This window comes from Gobius niger (genome assembly GCF_951799975.1).
Source record: "Gobius niger genome assembly, chromosome: 12".
NCBI classification, from domain to species: domain Eukaryota; kingdom Metazoa; phylum Chordata; class Actinopteri; order Gobiiformes; family Gobiidae; genus Gobius; species Gobius niger.
This window is the reverse complement of record NC_136863.1, coordinates 21,893,879-21,913,648: the sequence shown is the minus strand read 5'-3', so window position 1 is coordinate 21,913,648 and position 19,770 is coordinate 21,893,879. Positions and strand designations below refer to the sequence as shown.

General features: G+C 41.7%; 1 long non-coding RNA gene across 2 annotated transcripts in view; it reads right to left on the bottom strand.

Annotated features, from left to right (window-relative positions):
* Positions 1 to 8,063, bottom strand: part of LOC306971619 — a 159,542-nt gene extending 151,479 nt beyond the window's left edge. Inside the window, exon 1 of one of the 2 annotated variants that reach the window (XR_013793465.1) lies at positions 8,035 to 8,063. This is a non-coding gene — a long non-coding RNA (uncharacterized lncRNA). Of the gene's footprint in view, positions 1 to 8,026 lie in introns of both variants that reach the window. The other variant, XR_013793466.1, reaches the window with a different exon arrangement.
* Positions 8,064 to 19,770: the final 11,707 nt, after the last annotated feature.

The following is a 19,770-nucleotide window of genomic DNA, read 5'->3' as shown; positions in this document are numbered from 1 at the left end:
TGGTGGAAGCTTTGCAAAACTAGTCCTTTAGACCAACAGAAGCACATCTGCTCTGGCTTCATTACACATTCAGTGACCCTTTATGCAACGTAAAAGGAAATTAAAAGTCAGGATGCCAGGAAGATGCATCCTTATTGGCAAAACCAGTATTGCTATAGTTCACCGTGGTCCCTGGAGACAGAAGGTAATACAGGAAGATGATGATGCTCGCTGTATTTGATGCTATTTTAAGACGACGTTGCAGCCGCTAATCCCTCACACTATCAACAAAAACAAAACATGACACACATTTAGTCCAATGCTGTAAGAAGATTCATGTGCTTTTTCAACATAGGCTGAGATTCTGATGATCATTATAATGGCTTGCACTTGTATTGCGCTTTACAAACCTGTATAAGCCAGTTTCTCAAAGCGCTACACTGTCATCATTATTCATTAATTCACGCCACACTCGGTGGGTAAGCTACTGTTGTAGCCATAGCTGCCCTGTGGCTGACTGATGGAAGCGAGGCCTTCCCTGATTTGCTACCGAGATCGGACGGGATCAGGCAGAGCAAAGGTATGGCCCTCAGAAGATATGATTTGCTTTAGTAGTTTAATCCTGGTCTTGCCCAAGATTTCTTTGATCCAAATAGTTGAGTTCCTGTTGATTTTCTCATTAAAAAAAACAATTATGACACAAAGGGGCCTGAATTGGGTTTCTAAATACAGGTCGTTTGCAATCTTCAGCTTCACAACTGGTGCAGTAAGTGGGTTGGATACACACATGGCGAGCAGTGGCCCCTCCCCAAGCTTTTCCTCCTACAGACTGTACCAGACTGGAATATTTTTCCGCAACTGTGGGTGGCGGTGTTTAATCACGTTTCTGTAGCATAGAGTTTGCCTCGCACTCTTTAATACTAGCGCTAGAGTGGGACCAATCAATTCATTCTCTCTTTCTCTCAGGAAATGGGCAGTGTTTAACTCACAGTAGTATAAATAATGTGTAGCTTGTCCGGCAAAAGCTTAATAATATGCACAAGACTACCCACGATGTTAATGTAAGAGGAGAGGGGGAAGCAGCGAGCACTTGTCATGGTCCACGCTGCTTGTAGCTCACTAACCCTCTCCGCCGAGGAGAGGCGTAGTGAGCTAGCTTTAGGCTACTTGTTAAAGATCTAGCGCACCGTTGTTTGTACACAAGATACCAACTTTGTCTTGAGCAGCCCTGTTGTTGCGCCAGGTGGAAAGTCAGGCCCAGAGCGTTAATCTCTAATTAACCATGGTAGGCTGCAAGTTTCCAATTATGTGCTCTGCGGGACTTCTCTCCTCCACCAGCAGAAATGCTAACAGTCAGCAATTCGCGCAATGCTGTAAATAACCCTTAACCATGCTGCGTCATCTATGTACAGAACAACACCACTATTTAATCAGAGAAAGGTTAAAAACTAAGAAAGAAGTAGGCCACCATCTGTTTTGGATTCCTGACCAAGAGCTCTCCAACATGATCAGTGATAACCAGTGACTACATGTGTCAAAGTTGGTCTCAATGGATATCAAAGAGACCAGCTTAACTCAAAAGCTTGTCTTGGACCACTTTTAAATGGCGAACATTACCCCATTGAGAATAGCCATCAAAACATAACATGATATCTTAGATAGGGGCATTAAATATAGATGTGTGATGAAACAACTAGTCTCTGTTGGCACGTGCTTGGTCACACACACACACACACTGTTGTTCTGTCAGGGAGCTTTTAGTAAGAGGAGCCATGGCTGAAAGAGGTTGGGGGGAGGTTTCTAGCGGGTTGTACAGTATCTTGCAGTCAAGATGGTCAAAGTGGGAAATAAATAAATAAAAGAAACAAGTCGAAAAAGGTCATCGCCGCGAAACGAGATCTTATTCATTTACCGAAACCAGGTGTGGATTGAAAAGGCGGAGTGATACAGCCCAGAGTGAAAACATCTCTGATTCAAAGGTCTGCATTTCAATCCAGTTTTATTTACCTTTTTTTCTAGAGCTTTGGATGATTCCTTAGTGTTGACACAAATCCATCTCATGCCTATCACACCATAAAAAGAACAAAATCATCTTTCTCCAGCGCCACTGTCCTTAACCCATGTCTCCTACACCTCTCTCTCATTGCCTTTCATCCCACAACAGCGTGAACAAAATGAGCACAGCATCGCACTGAGCCGCAGGACTGACATGTCTCCCATGTTGCTACCATACACATGCCTTTGACTCAAAAAGATGGAAACTCACTGTCACTGTAGTATAGGCACAAACAAAGCGAAGAGCTCGTTTCATGTTTTCATCTTTGGCCAATTACGATCCTCCGCCTGCCCACACCGCCTGGATGCAACTCCTGATCACAAGGCAATTATAGAAGAAAAATGAATAAAGATAAACACTGTAACTGCAGCAAGAGAATAAAGATGCATTCAGGGTGATGCCAACAACTCGTTATTTCTGTTTTGCTATTGCTCCAAAGCAACAAAGTAGACACTCACTTTTTCAAACATTTCAAAAACAATGTGAGAGACCATGAATCTCCTGACCTTCCTTGACTGACGCAGTTATTGCAGGGCATGCCCAGACACAGCAAGAACTTAACAGCTCTCTGGGGGGAGAAATACTTTTACCCCCCAAAAAAAGGATCTAATTTAACACCTTGGCATTAGCATATTTGATTACAGTGTCTAAAAATCCTTTGGTGGGAGAGACCTTGCTTTTTCATAAGGGAAAATCATTTTCTCCACTTAAATTACCTTGTCAGATTATAACTAAAAAGTGAGCAGCAGAAGGGGCATATTTTAGACTTAAACTACCACCTCATATAGTCTTCAAATTAAGCAGACAGTGACAGTGCATTAAAAAAAAAAGAAGGCTACAGAGAGACGCGTTTCAACCTGTAAGTCAGATTTTTTTTCTTGAGTCTGGTAACTTCCCAGTCAGTGCGTAGAGGGTGCCATCTCAGGAACGAAAGGTAGTGGAAAAAACAGCAAACCTGCAAAACAGCGACGGGAAAAACTGAAGAATAAGTTGCCACTTTCCCCCCCTCTAACTATGTTCGGAGCTAGAAACTACTTTTTTACTTTTGCGCCAATAATCTGACCATTTCAGAGGCAGATGTGTGTGTGTGGGGGGGAAACGCATTTTAACAAAGGAGACAGAAGTATGATCGTCCTCAGCGCTTGTCAAGACGCGTGGAGTGTGGTGCATCTTCGCGCACAGCAGCTCACGGTTCGGTTTTGGCCAACTCTCCAAAACCCCAACAAGCGCCACAGAAAGCTCGAAAAGACACACAGAAAAAGGCGAAACAAGGAGAGAAGTTCTCCTCCCAAACTTACAGAGAGATGCAGTCCAGGTTGTCGCGGTTTCCTAGTGGTCAGAGAGCAGTGGATAGAGTACAGAGGCACATCGCAGGCAGCGCTACGAGCTTCTTTCACAAAGCTCGCAGCAGCAGCACAAGAGGAGCTGCGGCCGTAATGCCCGCTGAGCACGCTGGAGCGCACCGTGCCGTAAACCGCGAAGTAGAGGCGCAGGGAAAGGAGGCCACAATCATCAAGATCACTGGTGACGGTGAGGCTTTCGGTTCGCTTTTGTGGTACACGCCAGTTGCAGTGTTGTACTTTAGTTGCATCTCATCGTCACGCATTGTTTTTTGTTGGATTCCCTTCATTTTTGCTCAAAGCCGAGACCTGCTTTTGAACCAGATTAAAGCAGTAGGCTACTAAGTAACTTGTTTACCTTATTAATTTCTTTCCGTAGTCCCTCTGGGGGTAATACAAGTCTTGATGAGGGTTGATGAGGGTCTTTCATCTCCACATGGTGTCTCTGGCCAGAAAACCACTATTGCAACTTTGCCTGCACCGGGTCGGAGCCACCATACACACTAATGGAATCACAAAGAAGAAGCTAACAGGCTAACGGGAAGCTAACAGCGGGTTTGCGCCACTTAAACAGTATTTACACTATCCCTCTCTCCCTTTGTCTTTTTTGTCAGCGTAGTATTTACTCTCATGGACAATTAAGGAGTAAAAAAAAAACGTAACATGCAACGACACCTGCAGTGGCTCTTCTGGCCTCTAGGGGCATGAGTTGCTTAGTTCTGCTTCAAACTGCATAATTGCTCTGTGTGTCTTTGTGCTGGCCTGTATAGAAAGTTCAAGCTGGTATAAAAGAACATTGAAAGATGCCCTGATGAACCGGTGCACAGTGTACTTCTCAACAATGGGTGATTTACCCCAACCATTACAGAATAATACCTGCGTAATTTAGCCAAGTGGTTCACAGAGCATGTAACTTGAAACATGCAGCTGTCCATTCCAACAGCAAAACTGTGCAGACCTTTAGCCTACACAATATTCAGGAATGCACGAGTAATTATCCAGAGAACCTTTTATCCCCTTCCTTAAACTAGTGCATTTCTCCAGTTCAGCTTTAAGACCTACACAACTGATATAAGCTGATCTTTTTCCTCACGTTGTTGCCACGTTGTCATCACTTTTTTGACCTCTTCCTTCATTACTTCAATACTTTTTTTGTTGTGTTTACGTCGCATTTTCGTCACATTTTTATCACATTTTTATCACATTTTTATCACATTTTTGCGTCACTTTTTTGTCGCTCTTTTGTTGCATTTTCCTCCTCGTTTTCATCTCATTTTCTTCTTATCTTATTTTTGTCGTAATTTTGACACTTTTTTTTAAAGGGGGGGTATTATGCAAAATCAACTTTTTCAAGCTTTACATCATGTTATTATGTCATTCCCTGCTACAGCCATTTTGAGAGAGCAATTTTACACGGCAGTTATTCTAATTTACTGCATTTACAGACCAACAGAAGGTTTCGTCATCATTGTAGTGTGCTATAGACTGGTGCTATGTGATTGAAAAAAGCATAATACCCCCTCTTTAAGAACCTTTTAGATTTGGGTTAAACCAAAATGGGGGAAATGTGGGGGTTAAGAGGTTGAAAAGTATTTATCATGCATTATCACATTATGCAAATGCTTCATGTTCCCTTTTGCCTGTTCCTACAATAATTCTCGCTCAAAGTTGCACCGTCACAATCCCCTCTTTTCCACTTTTAGAATCAGGGGCAGAGAATGGGAGCCGGGGTTATTTGTCTTTAATTGCTTTTCTGGAGGAGTAAGTGTGTCCACGTAGGTGCTAATAATTTCACCTCTGCAGATCGGTGTAGAGGTGTTTGCAGAGGGACCTGGGAGGATTTGCTGGCACAGGCAGAATGAAATATGTGGGAGGGGGTTGGCAGCAGGAAAAAGTAGCACGACTCAAAAATACCCTCATGCTTTCATCCTCACTTCTGACTAATAATAGCAGCGTATCCTACTACATTGCATTATTATGGATATTAAGGCGTCATCTGAATCAGTATCTTAATCAGTTTGAACTCCGGTATATAATCTATTCTGCTGATTATTGCATAGATTTTGGTTCATGGGAGAAACAGAAAACCAATCCGTATATTTGTTCAGATGCTCTTATTGATTCTTGCATTGAATGGGGAGGGAAAAGTCACCACAAATGGTACATATAGTCTGCATAGAGACATTTATTTACGTTTAACATACCTCTGTTTCTCCATCACACAGGAAAAAAAGTCGCCTATTTCTCCTGTGTGATGTTTTGAGCTTATACTTGGTCTTATCTTCCGTCTGTCAGCTCCCTGCAGGTCCCAGGTACCACGGTCTGATAGCTGTCATCTTTCGAGGCATTTTCAGATAATGTGACCGAAGTAGGGTGTCGTTCACGATCAGCGCCCCTTTTTCTAAAAACGGCACAGCTCTGGGTCACAGGCAAGGAACTGCATTCACGTCAGGAGCTGCCGGATGCTTTAAGGTGTTGCTAAGTGACCATATATCATAATTACGTAGAATAATTGTCTGTCACTCAATTGCAGCCCTTTCAGTGACCCCCTTTCACTCGAAAATAGATTGCATTAAGACCGGCCGGTGGAAGAAATCTCTAATGCCTCAATGTACAGGCGGCGAGCTCAGAAGGAATGAATGGAAATTAATCTGAGGGTTGGATTCCATGCAGTTTTATTCATGATCATAAAAGTGCTGTGTTAATAATTCCATTTTAGTCACAATCCGCTGTTCAAAATTGGTCATATGATGTGCTGCCCAGGCTGGTTTGTGTGGAGGTTTTGTCTTGATTGTGTCTCCGTGGCTCACATTTGACAAGATGCAAATGTGCCCACAATATCGTCTTTTTTTATTCATGGAGAGGGTTACGTTTAAGGGGCTATTCAGGTGATGTGTGTGTTGTAGTTGCTTCGACAGGTGTGGCAGCGGGAGATAAGAAAACATGAGCTGCCGACGGAATAAACTTGGACATGCATTGGAGTTCGGGGCGTTCATTTTGTCACATTTGTTTCGTTTATGAAAAAGCTTTTCCAATTTTAGCCTGCGTGCATAACGACATGGGAGGAGTGTGTGCGTGTGTGTGTATGAAACCTGAACGATGAGGAGGAAAAACAGGGATGGGGCTGTTGGTGTGTGTGTGTGTGTATGTGTGTGTGTGTGTGTGTGTGTGTGTGTGTGTGTGTGTGTGTGTGTGTGTGTGTGTGTGTGTGTGTGTGTGTGTGTGTGTGTGTGTGTGTGTGTGTGTGTGTGTGTGTGTGTGTGTGTGTGTGTGTGTGTGAAAAAGTGGCATGTGCTTTATCTTCACCCACACTCGGAGCTGTCAAACAAACAACACCCTGATTTCACCAGCAGCACCAAGCAATCACTTTTTTTTTCTTTCTTTTTTTTTTTTACCACAAAGATACATGTTTCTCTTCAAATCCTCGGGCCAATCAATATCGCCTTGCAACACATGGAATATTTGACAAGGAACATAACCCACACCACACACACACATTTCTCTGCAGGCGACAAGGCTTTGACAAATGAATAAATATACAGTATAAGTGTGACTGTGAAGGTTTACTTTTTGTATGAGCATGCACTCTTACTCTCAGGCTTACTTAAGATAATCAGTGCAATCACAGCTCAACCGGGGTTGCCTTTAATGGTAGGTGTGGACTTGCCACCTCATCTGAAAGCTTATTATACCCTCCAGAAGTCAGTCACTGATCTGGAGGCCTGCATTAGCACTAATTAGGACTTCATTGACTTTATGGTAGCAAGAATTTACATCAGAAAAGGACCTTTTGTGTCTATTACAAGCTGGTTTTAGCCAAAAGATCTGGCAACCCAAAATCTAACAAGGACTTGATGACAATAACCTATGGCCTACTGTTCCCTATAGGGTTACTAGCTGAGACCCGGCCTTCGGCCGGGCCTCGCTAGTCTCCACATTTGATATTCTGAGATTATGAGTGATTACAAAGAAATGTCCAACCCGTCACACAGTTCAGCTGTAGACCAGTGGTTCCCAACCCATTCCAAAAACTATGGCCACTACAAATGAGTAAAAGAAAATGTCAAACAAACTGCAAATGGAGTGTTTGATGCACCCGTGCTCCTTTCTTATAAACTACAACGACAACATTGTCGCTAAACTCAGGGAATAGAATTCAAGAGACAGTGGAATAATTATGGATAAATATTAGGGGTTCAGTTCTAACGCTTTGGTTCAAAGTGCAGGACCCGTGGTTTGGTGCATCACGGTAGTTTACAATCCAAAAAATAATGAGTAGGTTTTGAAATGAAATAGCCTAATTATCGTTGTTAGACAGTATTTATAACCTTACAATAAAATTGGCAATGCGTTCAAAGCTGCTTTAGAATCAAATGTACCTCTGGGCTCAATACGTGAAAGCAAAATAGAAAACAAATGGTCCAGCAGCAAAGTAAAAAAAAAGATAAAAAGAAAAAAAACTACGCAGTGCAGGCCATGCGCTCGTTAAGTTGTAGTGTCATTTTCGCTTTTACGCACACGGAGGATAAATCAGTCGGAGCAGCGCGTGTGATTAGAGGCTCGTGTTTGAGGAGGTTTTGGGCACGTACGCACACGCGCACACATACACACACGCACACACACGCACACATGGCCCTGTTTGGATGCGCACGCGCACACATACATACACACACACACGCACACACACATCGCCCTGTTTGTACGCGCGCACACGCACGGCAGTCAGATCTCGTGCACTCGCGGTTTTGTGACAGCGGGTTGTCCTCGGACAGCAGCACCGCGGTCCATATGGACCCGTGGCCAATGCCCGCGGCCGGTGGGACTCGTCACGTGGGGGCCGGCCGCGGATGTAATAACACCAACCACGCACACACTCAGTACTGTCGCCAGGCTTCCTGGTGTTCCCAAACGGTCTCCCATCCCAGTCCTAACCAGGCCTTTCCCTGCTTAGCATCGGAGGAACGGTCTCCCATCCCAGTTCTAACCAGGCACTGTCCTGCATAGCTTCAAAGTCGGTATGGGAAATAAACATGGCGGCGCCCAGGCGGCGGCCATTGAGATAGCGTTTTCTATAATAGATTTAGTTTTATTTAGTTTCATGTAATGAACATAGATGGGACTCCTGCATGTAAACACGCCCCGCCTTGAGTAGCCATTGTCCCACACTCGCTTTCTCTCTCAAACACACTTTCATGCATCCTGACCTATTGTACATGTTTTTAGTGGTAGGGGAAACCGGAGTACCCGGAGCAAACCTACACGGACACGGGGAGAACATGCAAACGCCACACAGAAAGGCCCCGGCCAGGTGGGAATCGAACCTGGGACCTTCTAGCTGTGAAGCACAAGCACTAACTTTTGTAAGTAATTGGGGTTTTACCTGCCTTTATCTCAACGTGAATGCAAAAACAAAACACAATATCTAGATATGTTTACTGAAGGCAGGATGGATGTGAAAGTGTGGGTGCTTTGCTATCAGCACACTTCCAGACATCTTTGGTTAATCGTTTTCGACACATCGTTCCAGGAATTAGTCTTAATTTGCCATGCTGTGTGCGCTTCCTCGCCCAAACACTACATCACTTTGGGACAGTCAGGCTATAACATCCATATTATGTTAGATAATGTGAAATGTTAATCTTGAATTTGTGAGCCCGTGTTCCCCCGAGGATGCTTCTGTCTGTGGCCAGTAAAAAGGACAAAATTGTAAGATAGCAGAATCAAAGTGGAATTCATTTCGCACAGACATTGCAATAACCCAAACAAAAAGGAAGAAAGTTCAAATTAGAATGAAACAGAAATATGAGCTTTTTGTAAACCAAAACCGGTGCCTCATTATTATTGATCTATAATGTTCAGGAAGAATGGGGGAGATCGATTGGGGGTATTTCCAGGAAATAAACAGAAGCAAACATGTCATCAACAATGTGCAGTGCAGGTACATGAAGTAAAAGTAAAAGACTGAAATTATTGTTGTTATTATTATTATTAGACACACATTTAGGCCTCCTTTTTGAAGAAAGTGAAAGTGTTTTAAAGGTCATCACACACTTGGACAACTTCTCATCTATTGGTTAAAAGTATTTTAGGTGAAAAATACAAAGGTCGGGTAATGTAGGATATGTTGACCTGGGCAGAGCAGATACACTGGTTAATCATTTTCCTCTTTTCAGAGTCATGAAAACAGTTTAATCAATAGGGGAAAGTATAAATATCTAGAGCGGTGCTATGGTTACTGTTCAGGATCAAGCAAATGTTGTAAAATTACTCATCATTTCAATAGAGGCATTTTTATGGTATGTCAGAAAGTAGAAATATAGACAATAAAAGTTTTTTGTAAAGTTCCCTGTATGAATGGACCACCAATGATGCCAGCTCTTTGGGAAATATTTGACATAAGGCTATAATTGCAGAAAGAAGAGAATGTAGCATGGGATTTTGATTTGGCATTGGGTATACTGTACATTGCATTGCAGGAGATTTTCCGATGTCATTTGAAGCGCTAAAATAACAACAACTTGATTGACATCAGTCACCTATGTACAGACCGGTGCTTATGTATCAAAGCAGGAGGCTTGGATGTAAGGCGCCAACAGGTCCCAGTCTGATGAATTGCAAATGACTTCATTAAAACCAGATTAATTCTAATGAATTCTTTGAACCACGGAGAATGCTGACAGCAGGATCAGCTGGTTCTCCTGAAGCTGCAGCACTCTCCTGATCTCACAAACCCAGGTGTAATGCATCCTCCTTCACTCCCACGTCCACTGCAGTGTAAATAAATACTCATGGATGCAACATACATTTCCTATAGGTTCAGCCTGAAGAGTGAATATGCTGGATATTTTATATGCCTGACGCTTCATCATTAAAAAGAAAAATGACCAGGGATGAATTTTATTTTCATTGTGTGTTGAGCTTTGCAGAGCAGACCAAACACATAAGCACTAAAAGTTTTTAAATAATGTATAAGATGCTTCTAAAGGGAAAGATGCTCTATATGTATTGGAAAATGGTCAAAGAGAAACATCAGTGTATGCAACTTTTAAGCTTGCATCATTTATCAAACATGAACAGAGGATGCACTAGTTTTCAAAACAACGTGAGCACTGACCAAGAAAGTGAATCACACGATCTTCACTTGGCACAAAGTGAAGAGTTATTTCTCTAAACTGATGAATTAGAAGCTGGATAATTGCTGATTAAAAACTTTAAGGTTGGCCAAATGTGGCAGCTTACTGACCTGACCAAAGCCAGGCTCCTTTGACGCTGTTGCCTTCACTGGTTTTGTGGATAATAAACAAGTGACAGGTTATAAATGCTGGAATGCTGCTTTGTTGTACTGTCAATTCTCTTTTTAAGCAATTAGCCAAAACTATATTTGCATGTGGCAGAGCATGCTATGCACATCTCTGTCTCATATTTGTCCAATGAGATAGCTAGCTGTCTTGTTTTGATATAAAGTAGGTCAGTTTTTACACACATACCAACCTTTTTATGTGAACTGTCCTAAAATATTTTCTGTCCTGTCCAGTTCAGATTGAAAGGCCAAAACATGGACATTGTGTTGTATGCAGAAAACACACTAGACCAGTGGTTCTCAACGTCTGCAGCTTCAGGACCCACTGTCAAACTGACCCAAATAAAAAAGTTGTTTTCAACTAATAATCAGAAAGAATTGCAATTTGATGCTGTTTTACTATATAGAAAATGTATTATTTCCTTGCAGTTATTATAGTATAGTATGTTATATTAGGTATTTATCAATATCGCAAACTATAAAAAGTAAAACTGTGCAGTGATCTACTTTTGGGTCCCGAACCACCAGTTTAGAACCACTGCATTAGACTATAACTTTACAACAAACAAACCAAAGCCTGCCATTTTCTTAGAATGAATGAATAGCATGTTTAATTCATTTTCACTGAGGGATATACAGTCTGGCCAGTGCGCTGCAGTTAAGGCTGATCTGAGGTTGTTGTGCTGAAGCTGCAGCTTAAGAAAGGAGCACAGCGGAGTGCAGTGGTGCATTCACCGAGGGACTGCTCTGACAGGGAAACACCTCGCAACACGAACAAACAATCACTGAGATGGGTGCTGCCTTCAGTCAAATGTTTGCCTCACTAAAATAACTCATTCTCCAGGGGCAAAGATAACAGCTGGACTGCGCTTCAGCTTGAGCTGTGACATTTCAAAATATTAAGTTTGTTTCAAAGTGTGTAGAACATACGAAGTAACATTATTCGAAAGAACAGTGGAAGTAGCACTAAAGAATCAGTTAGGGCATCGTCCTATAAGTAGCCCTGGCACAGTTCGCTTCAGGAAAGAGTGGTCAATCAATGGTCAATTTGGACATTCACTCAGGCAACTTCATTTAGCAAACATGTACGTACATTTTGAAAAGACAATCCAAACAACTTCTTGTTATAGTTTAACTTGAGAGAAATGCGGCCAGTCACACTAGACTGACAGGTTTCTCCCAGAGTCTAAAACTGCTCATCTTACATTGATTCGTACCACCGCCCGCCGACATGAGCCGACTGTTGCATTGACTGCAGACAGGACTCTGAGCACAGTAAGGTCTTTTTCCGCAGGGGGTCTCACCGTGTCTGAGCTGCAGCTGATGTGGAAGGACGGACATCACACCACTTATATTTCTCTCTCTCTCTCTCTGTGTGTGTACCTCTCTCTTAAGCCAAATACACACACTCTCCTCTGCAGCACAAGAGACGCTTACGGCGAGAGAAAACTTTATTCCGGCATTTTTCTCCCACTGGGTCGTGCCGAGTTTTTACTGCTACAGTGGAGGAAAAAATCACTCAAAATGTACTGATGCAAAGGGATTGTGTGGACTGATCCACGACAACTGTTTTTCAGATACGGTCTGGTGATGACGCAACACCATGAAACAGCCATTTTCCAGCCACACCATGACACCTCAGTCACATCAGGCCAGAATAACCCTTTGTGTCAGTTTGTGTAATGTTTCACTTTCACAATACTGGAACTTTTGCCCCGTACATTAAGCCTTAAAGGAATAGGCCACCGTTTTTACATACTGAGATATGCTCTTACCTCACTTTAGCCGAGTTAATATATCCCCGTCTGGTCTTTGTCCGTGCGCTCTGCCAGGCAAACGGAGCACATACGCAGCCTCTCCCACATGTCACATAGCTCCAAAAAAGCTCACGATAGAAGCTACCAAGCTCTTCCACGTGTTCCCTATTTAAATAAAGTTACGTGAAGTGTTTTCATGCGAAGTATATTTACACAGAAATGTAGCATGTCGATTTTATAAGCAAATAAAAAGGGGGACTATATTGTGAGGCGTAATGATACATTAACAGTTACAGTAACTCCGCTCACTTCCATCAATAACCTTTAGGAGTTACTGCGCGGACGTTTTGCTCCTCGTATCATTACGCCTCACAATATAGTCCCCCTTTTTATCTGCCTATGAAATCGACATGCTACATTTCTGTGTAAATATACTTTGCATGAAAACACTTCACGTAACTTTATTTAAATAGGGAACACGTGGAAGAGCTTGGTAGCTTCTATCGTGAGCTTTTTTGGAGCTATGTGACATGTGGGAGAGCGCACGGACAAAGACCAGACGGGGATATATTAACTCGGCTAAAGTGAGGTAAGAGCATATCTCAGTATGTAAAAACGGTGGCCTATTCCTTTAAAGGGGAGTATTGTTCCAAATTGAGTTTTTACCATATGTTACAATGTTGTCCTCTCATCAGAAACACACCTGCAGATGTTTCTCGAGCCACTCGCGCATCTTTTTGCTATCTTTGGATCTTCACCAGTGGCTGTTCTTTGCACCGCGGTGACAACTCCCAAAAAGCTCCTCCTGAGGTTCTGTTGAGACAGCAGGGGAGCAAGAGGAACAAAGTGTAAGATAGTGATGAAGAAGTGTTTACATTATTACCAAATACCTGCAAAAAGAATATTAACTGTTTGTATTTTTTTCTACCCCTACTTGAATTATTATAGGCAGGCCACCCCTGGACACAGTAATGGATATCTCAGGTAAGCTTCAACGCACTCCATAAGCAATCAAGTCAGATTATGTTGCATCACAGTATTATGATGTCTTCATTGTAGCTAAATGCTTATCTCCCGCACACACACACACACACACACACACACCACCCAAATGTCAGGCTGGAAAGCATTTTGACCCCCTGATTATGTGCGCCGAAACTGCTTGGCATTTCCAGCCTGGCTCTCTCTCACGCTCTGAATACAAGATGAAGCCAAAGCAGGGCTGAGACCGGCTGGTCCGGCCCAGCGCAATCATGGCCGAGGCACCGGGAAAAGTATTGCATCTTCAATATAATCATCGCCCGCCATTTTCATTCCCAGCAGCCTCCCCCGTCGGGCTTCCTTTCAGCTGTCTGGAATGTTTTCTCTGCTGTGAGATAGAAACCATTACTGTTTAGAGACCTGGAGGAGCGATACACAATATGAATCTCACCGTTATTACTTTAGGAGAATGTGTGCGCGCTTACGTACCTACCTCTCCCTTTGTTAAAAATGAAAACAAATTATTATAATAGGTGAGGAGAAAGTCTGGAGAATTGGAGTTTTGTAAGAGGACTAATAATATCCCTTTCCACCGCTCGTGTAACTCGAGCCAATCTGAGGCCCACAATATAAATTCCCGGTGTTCACAGGTTTTCGTCTTGCACTTGTTTGCCTGGGCGCTTTTTGCAAACATTTCAGAGCTTGCCCGATTGTGACATGAGAATACTAAAGGGATTCTGGTTAATTACATCTGAGCACATTTTCTTGCTTCAAGTTAAAAGGCCATGGGAGGCACAATCTTTCCTTGAAATAGTTTGCACTGGTGGAATAGTCTTCAAGGAGTGTCATTTTTGATTTATGAAACAGCAATTTCACACACATCACAGTAAAGAGTTTCCCTTTTCTGTTAACATTCATACTGGGTTGAATTCATGTTCATGCACAAATTTTATCTAGCGCAAAATTATCATTATTCGGTATTTTTAGTCTCACTTCCTTTTACCTCGGGGCATTTTGTAGGAAATTAAGTGCAGTGAAAGGAGCAGTTGTGGTTTCTGTGTTCCACATTGTTTTACTGGACACTTTTGTCAGTCTTTGCCATGTTTTTGTGGGGTTCGGTGGATTTTTTTCACCGCAGAGATTCCATAATGGTCCTGAAGAAAGCAGCTTTTTAAAAGTAAACAGCTAGTTTATCAGCTAAACCCATTTGAGACCAAAAAATGTCTTCTTCTGAGACACTGAAGAGGCACCAAGAGCCCCCTCAACTGCAGCACAGGGGAGGCGTCACAAGAGGAGCTACATGAAACAAGGAAGGGACAAACGAGGAGGTATCCGGGCGAGACTCACAGCTAAGCCACACATGCCTTCTATTGTTCTGGCTAATGGACGTTCACTGGAGAATAAAACCGATTATTGTCTTTAAAGAAGATGGTGAAAGACTATTGTGGCGCGGAGGGAGCTGCGCAGAAGGAGGTGGAGGTGACCAGTGCAGTTATATTTTTAATCCTGTGTTCAGTATAGTCTGAAATGGACTCTTTAGCTTTGTTTAATATCCAAAGGCAACCGTCAGATTTTGCAGAACTGATTGTCCCATATGGAGTTCAAGATAGTATATGCAATATGAGATAAATAACTGCACTTCTCTCTTATGGATGGAACCACAGACTACAGCAGATAGCCAATATTTACACAGGATTAGTTCACACAATATCAGCAAATGCAGCAACACTTGCTGTCTCTGCTGTCACGTTAATGCCTTATCAATAACCTTTTAGTTCGGTTTGTTTGGACAGAGCTCAGAGGAACAAAAATCAATAGACGCCACCAGTGCAATTAAGTTAATGATATACATTGTTTTTGCAAGGAAAATGGGTATAGTTTGGTAACAACAGCTTGTAGAGAAGGCAAAGCTAAAGCAAAGATGAAAGTAGAAAAGATCAAGGACAACATGGAAATTACATTTACTGGTAATTCTACTGGCTTGGTTTATCTGCGAAGGCAAGATGATTGTACTTTCGTAAAACAATTCATGACAAGTCTCAAGTATATTTGTAATTAAGACAGTGTGCATGTTAATCAAACAAAGGAAATTGCAAGAAGGAGCTCTTTGCATAATTATTTTTTTCCAAAACAGAACAAAACAACAAAGACAGGACAAAATGAGACAATTATAATGAGTTCAGAAGATCACAAGACGTGATTAAAATACATCATCTTCCTCCTAGAGCTTTGGCTGCGGCGTATGGCACTACTATTGCAACGCATACAATTAGCCATGAGAAAAGGAGCTAATTTTACATCTTCTGAATAAGAGAGCCACGCCGTGTTGTGCAGCTGGTGATTGCCGTTGTCTTTCATCATTGGTAAGAAGGATGGTGTAACTAAGAAAACCATATGAAGCACCATATGCTTCTGCTCAGGCGCTAACACCACCCAATCTGTGAACATGCTATTAAAGAGGATCTTTGCCAAACAGGGACTGCTCTCTAAAGCCACATTGTGGAACATTCCTGGTTATTGTTGCTCAGTCACCAGACAGAGCAACTAAACTCAAAACATAAACAAACATGCCAGCAACATGTTCCTGACGGGCTAGAAGAAGAAGAAGAAGAAGAAGAAGATCTTTATTTATATTGCGCCTTTCACAGACATATAGTCACAAAGCGCTTTACATGGGCTAAACACAGTCACAATGCTAATGTTGCAGAGTGTGATCGTAGTCAGATATTTAGCAGAGGTCAAGGACTGGGAGTGTTTAGACATGTTTAAAAACCTAGAGTCAAAGCAACAGGTAGTGAAGAGAGACAGACTGGCTTTTCAGAACAGACACGTGGTTTCAGTTTTAAAAGACTCAAGAGATCACAAGAATCGTTTCCTCTAAAAGAAGTTTGTCTGAGTTTGAGAACAACACTTAGTATTAGAGAACCACAAATAGTTTAATGTTATTAACTGATGTGCTGTTTGATGTGATTTGCCTTCATTTGTCTAAGCCGATGGGAGACTCTAAGATGGACGTGTGCATCTGGCCTGTGGCCTTTTGAGACCACTCTGAATCGATTTACAGTGAGAGAGGTGGCGGCCAAAGAATGGACCTGTCACTCCACAATAGCCCCGTGGCAGCGGCTGTCTCTCATTTCCATGGACCGTGCCAGGTCTGTCAGGTGTCTGATCACCTGAGCACCCGGTTTCCATGACAACGGAGGATGGGGCCACAAGGCGTCCTGGGTCGATGGGCTGGAAGATGCTAGCATGAATATGATTGAAGAACATTTATATAAACTACTGTTGTTTTTTAACTCGCATTTCAGAAATTGACAGACCAAATACTGTATGTGTGAGCTTAATATAATAAGTTAGAAATCGCATTTTTATGTGAATGTGAGATTCTTGTCAGGAAGGCCCTTCCTGTTAGCTCAGTAATGTCAAATGCATAGGAAATGATATGCTGTAGCATATCCAGACAGTTGTGACGATTAAGTTATACTCTTTTTTCATGAGACAATATATTTAATTAACTTTGCATTTAGGAAAGAGGAAGAAAAAAAAGGCATCACAAATTGTGTGACTAATGTTCGTATCTTATGTCGACAGTGGTTCAGTGGATGAATCCAAAGGTAAGCAGTTTGAATCAGCTCCAACCAGTGTAAAATTTCATAGACTAAAATATTTAGTCATCATTTTTGTCAAAGTAATATTTTTGTCGACTAAAATTGGACTAAAACTAAATTAAAAGTTTTGCATGAGACTAAAACTATGACTAAAATGTTCAGATATTTTTGTCAACAAAAAAAAGAAAATAAATGAAAATGAAAAGAAGAGACTAAAATCATCCAAACTTCCACTGACAGTCTGAAAGAGCCTCTTTCTTCTCTTTGTGCAAAGCACAATATACAAATAACCCCTAATCATTACTATCTTTCAGCTAAATGAAATCCCGTGACTCTTCTATAATAACACAGGAAGCCCCGTCTAAATGTCAAAACAGAACCTATTCTAGTGTTTTAAGTAAAAATAGTTATGAAGTTATGACATACTTGTGATCATTGATGAAACAGGGACATGTGATGGAAACATGGGCTTGTGCTTATGTGACAGTGAAGATAACATATTAATTATACACAATTGTCATGTCTGTGGCATCTCTGACACACTGGTGAAGTGGATGGCACAATCATTTGTTCGCTTTGAGCAAACACACATTTGCATATATCCAATTAGCTCGTACAAGTTCAGAACCAAATATGACTGGCATTCTTTATTGTGCTGTGCGAATGGAAACTCATGGGCAAGTGCATAATGATTTGTGAAGTGGTTGAATTCAACTTATTCCTCCAAATGTGCACTACAGCATTTCTCAGTGCTGGTGTTCACAACCCTATATTAAAGACGTCAGCAATTTACTCTCCACTTTGGCGCCTGGCAACAAAGATCAGCCTTAAAAGCTTTCAATCTGAAGAGGTGCCATGTTCAAGGCTTTCCAAATGAGACCTACTTTAAAGAGGTTTCCACTCTGCAGCTGTATAGAGAGGAGAGCACTTCCTGAGCACATCTGCCTTAATGCACGGATCAGGTGTGTGACGTGTTTTAATTAAATATTGACTTGCAAAGCGCTCATTGACGGTTAATCTATGCACATCTTATTTATCTTCCCCACCTTCTGATTACAACAAATCAACACACAGTTAGTCCTTCTGACAGAGAGGCTGGATTAAAGCTATGGCTCATCTCTGCTTCAAATAGTGACGTGTCAATTTCAGGTGCTCTACATAGTCCACAGAGACAAGTGGGAATCTTATTATGTTGGACGTTTTTGACAAGGAGACACATCAAGTGTTACCTTTAAAGACGCTGAGGGCTCATGTAGTAGTAACGGAGGAGCATTCTGCTGATGTAGACGCTCAATTAGAAAACAAAACCCAAAATATGTCCATGGGGTAAGTCGGCACTGCAGATAAAGATAAGTCATAACTGACAAAACTATCGTGTTGAGATGAGATTCAAAGCAATATAGACAGAAGGATGAGGTTCATTCAAATTTAGCTATGCCCTGATAATAGAAATATTGTTTATTACACTTCACAAGCTTCTCTTGCATTTTACCATTTATAGGATACACCCAAAACTGTTGCATTATTGTCTTTATGGATATTTTTCTTGACAGTTTTGGCAAATGAGTTCAGTGCAGGATTTTCCATATTGTGTAAAAAGTGTAGAGTGTTAACATAGTGCAGTCCTTTAAACTAATAGACACACCATCCACCATACGTCTTGTAAGCTCATCAGTTTTAGTAGAAACTATAGGCGACTGAGGGATCAGCGGACCAACAGAGGAGAGGCCAGTTTAATTACCATGACGACTCCTGCCTCCTCCTCATATCCTGTAGGCTACAGTCAGGCAGCTGGGACTGGTGAAAAAGAGTGCAAACCAAAATATTACATATTACGTTATACTCTGTAAGGTTAGACAAGAAAGGATTAGCATTAACAAAGATGGAAGTAACAAATTAACAAATACTCAGCTTTTGATTGATGAACTCTGGGTATTTTCTTGACATCTACTCTCTATAAAAGCTTGTATTTGTTTTAGCCCCATACAAAAGTTTAAAGGGTTCCTTTCAAACCTTCAATATTATCGAATCTTGAGAAATGCTTAACTCCTTGCTTAAATGTATTCACGATTTGTTCATTAGTTTATGATTAGTTAATGATAACTTATGTTTTATAGCCTTATTACTGCCATCGTTTTCAGGACCACTTGCTTAAATGCGTTAAAGGGATATTTCAGGATTTTTGACATAGGGCCTCATTTCCTAGTTACCGGTATCCAGAGTGTTTGTTGATTTCTGAAGATCCTTTTTTTTTTTTTTTTAATTCATGCAGACTCTATGATGCAGACCTTGTATTTGAAGAGTTTGGTGGCGCTAGGCTAATGCTAGGCTAGCGCATGTCTATGGTATCTAGTCTTTAAAAACAGTCTGACCCAAGCACAGTGCACCTGAGGCAAATCACTTATAACACCAGACTACCCATATAAATGTCTGTGTTGACTGAATAATTTTTTAAATATAACCATTTTGCATTTAAAGGAACCCATATTTGAGCAGCATCAGCTTCCTGGTAAGATACTCAGCGGCAGAGGGACCTGCTAGGTTACCGGATCTAGTTTGTTTACCTGTGGCCGGCTTTACTACACGTGGAATTCACAAAGAAGCTTTCTACAAATCAGATATGGCAACGTTTGGAGGACTGTAGAGAAAAATCTGGCCCCAGACGATGAAGGGCCAGATTTAGAGGATAGCCCAATGATTTTGAAGAGGCTTTTAATGCAGGCTACTAGTTACCATAGACATGCACTAG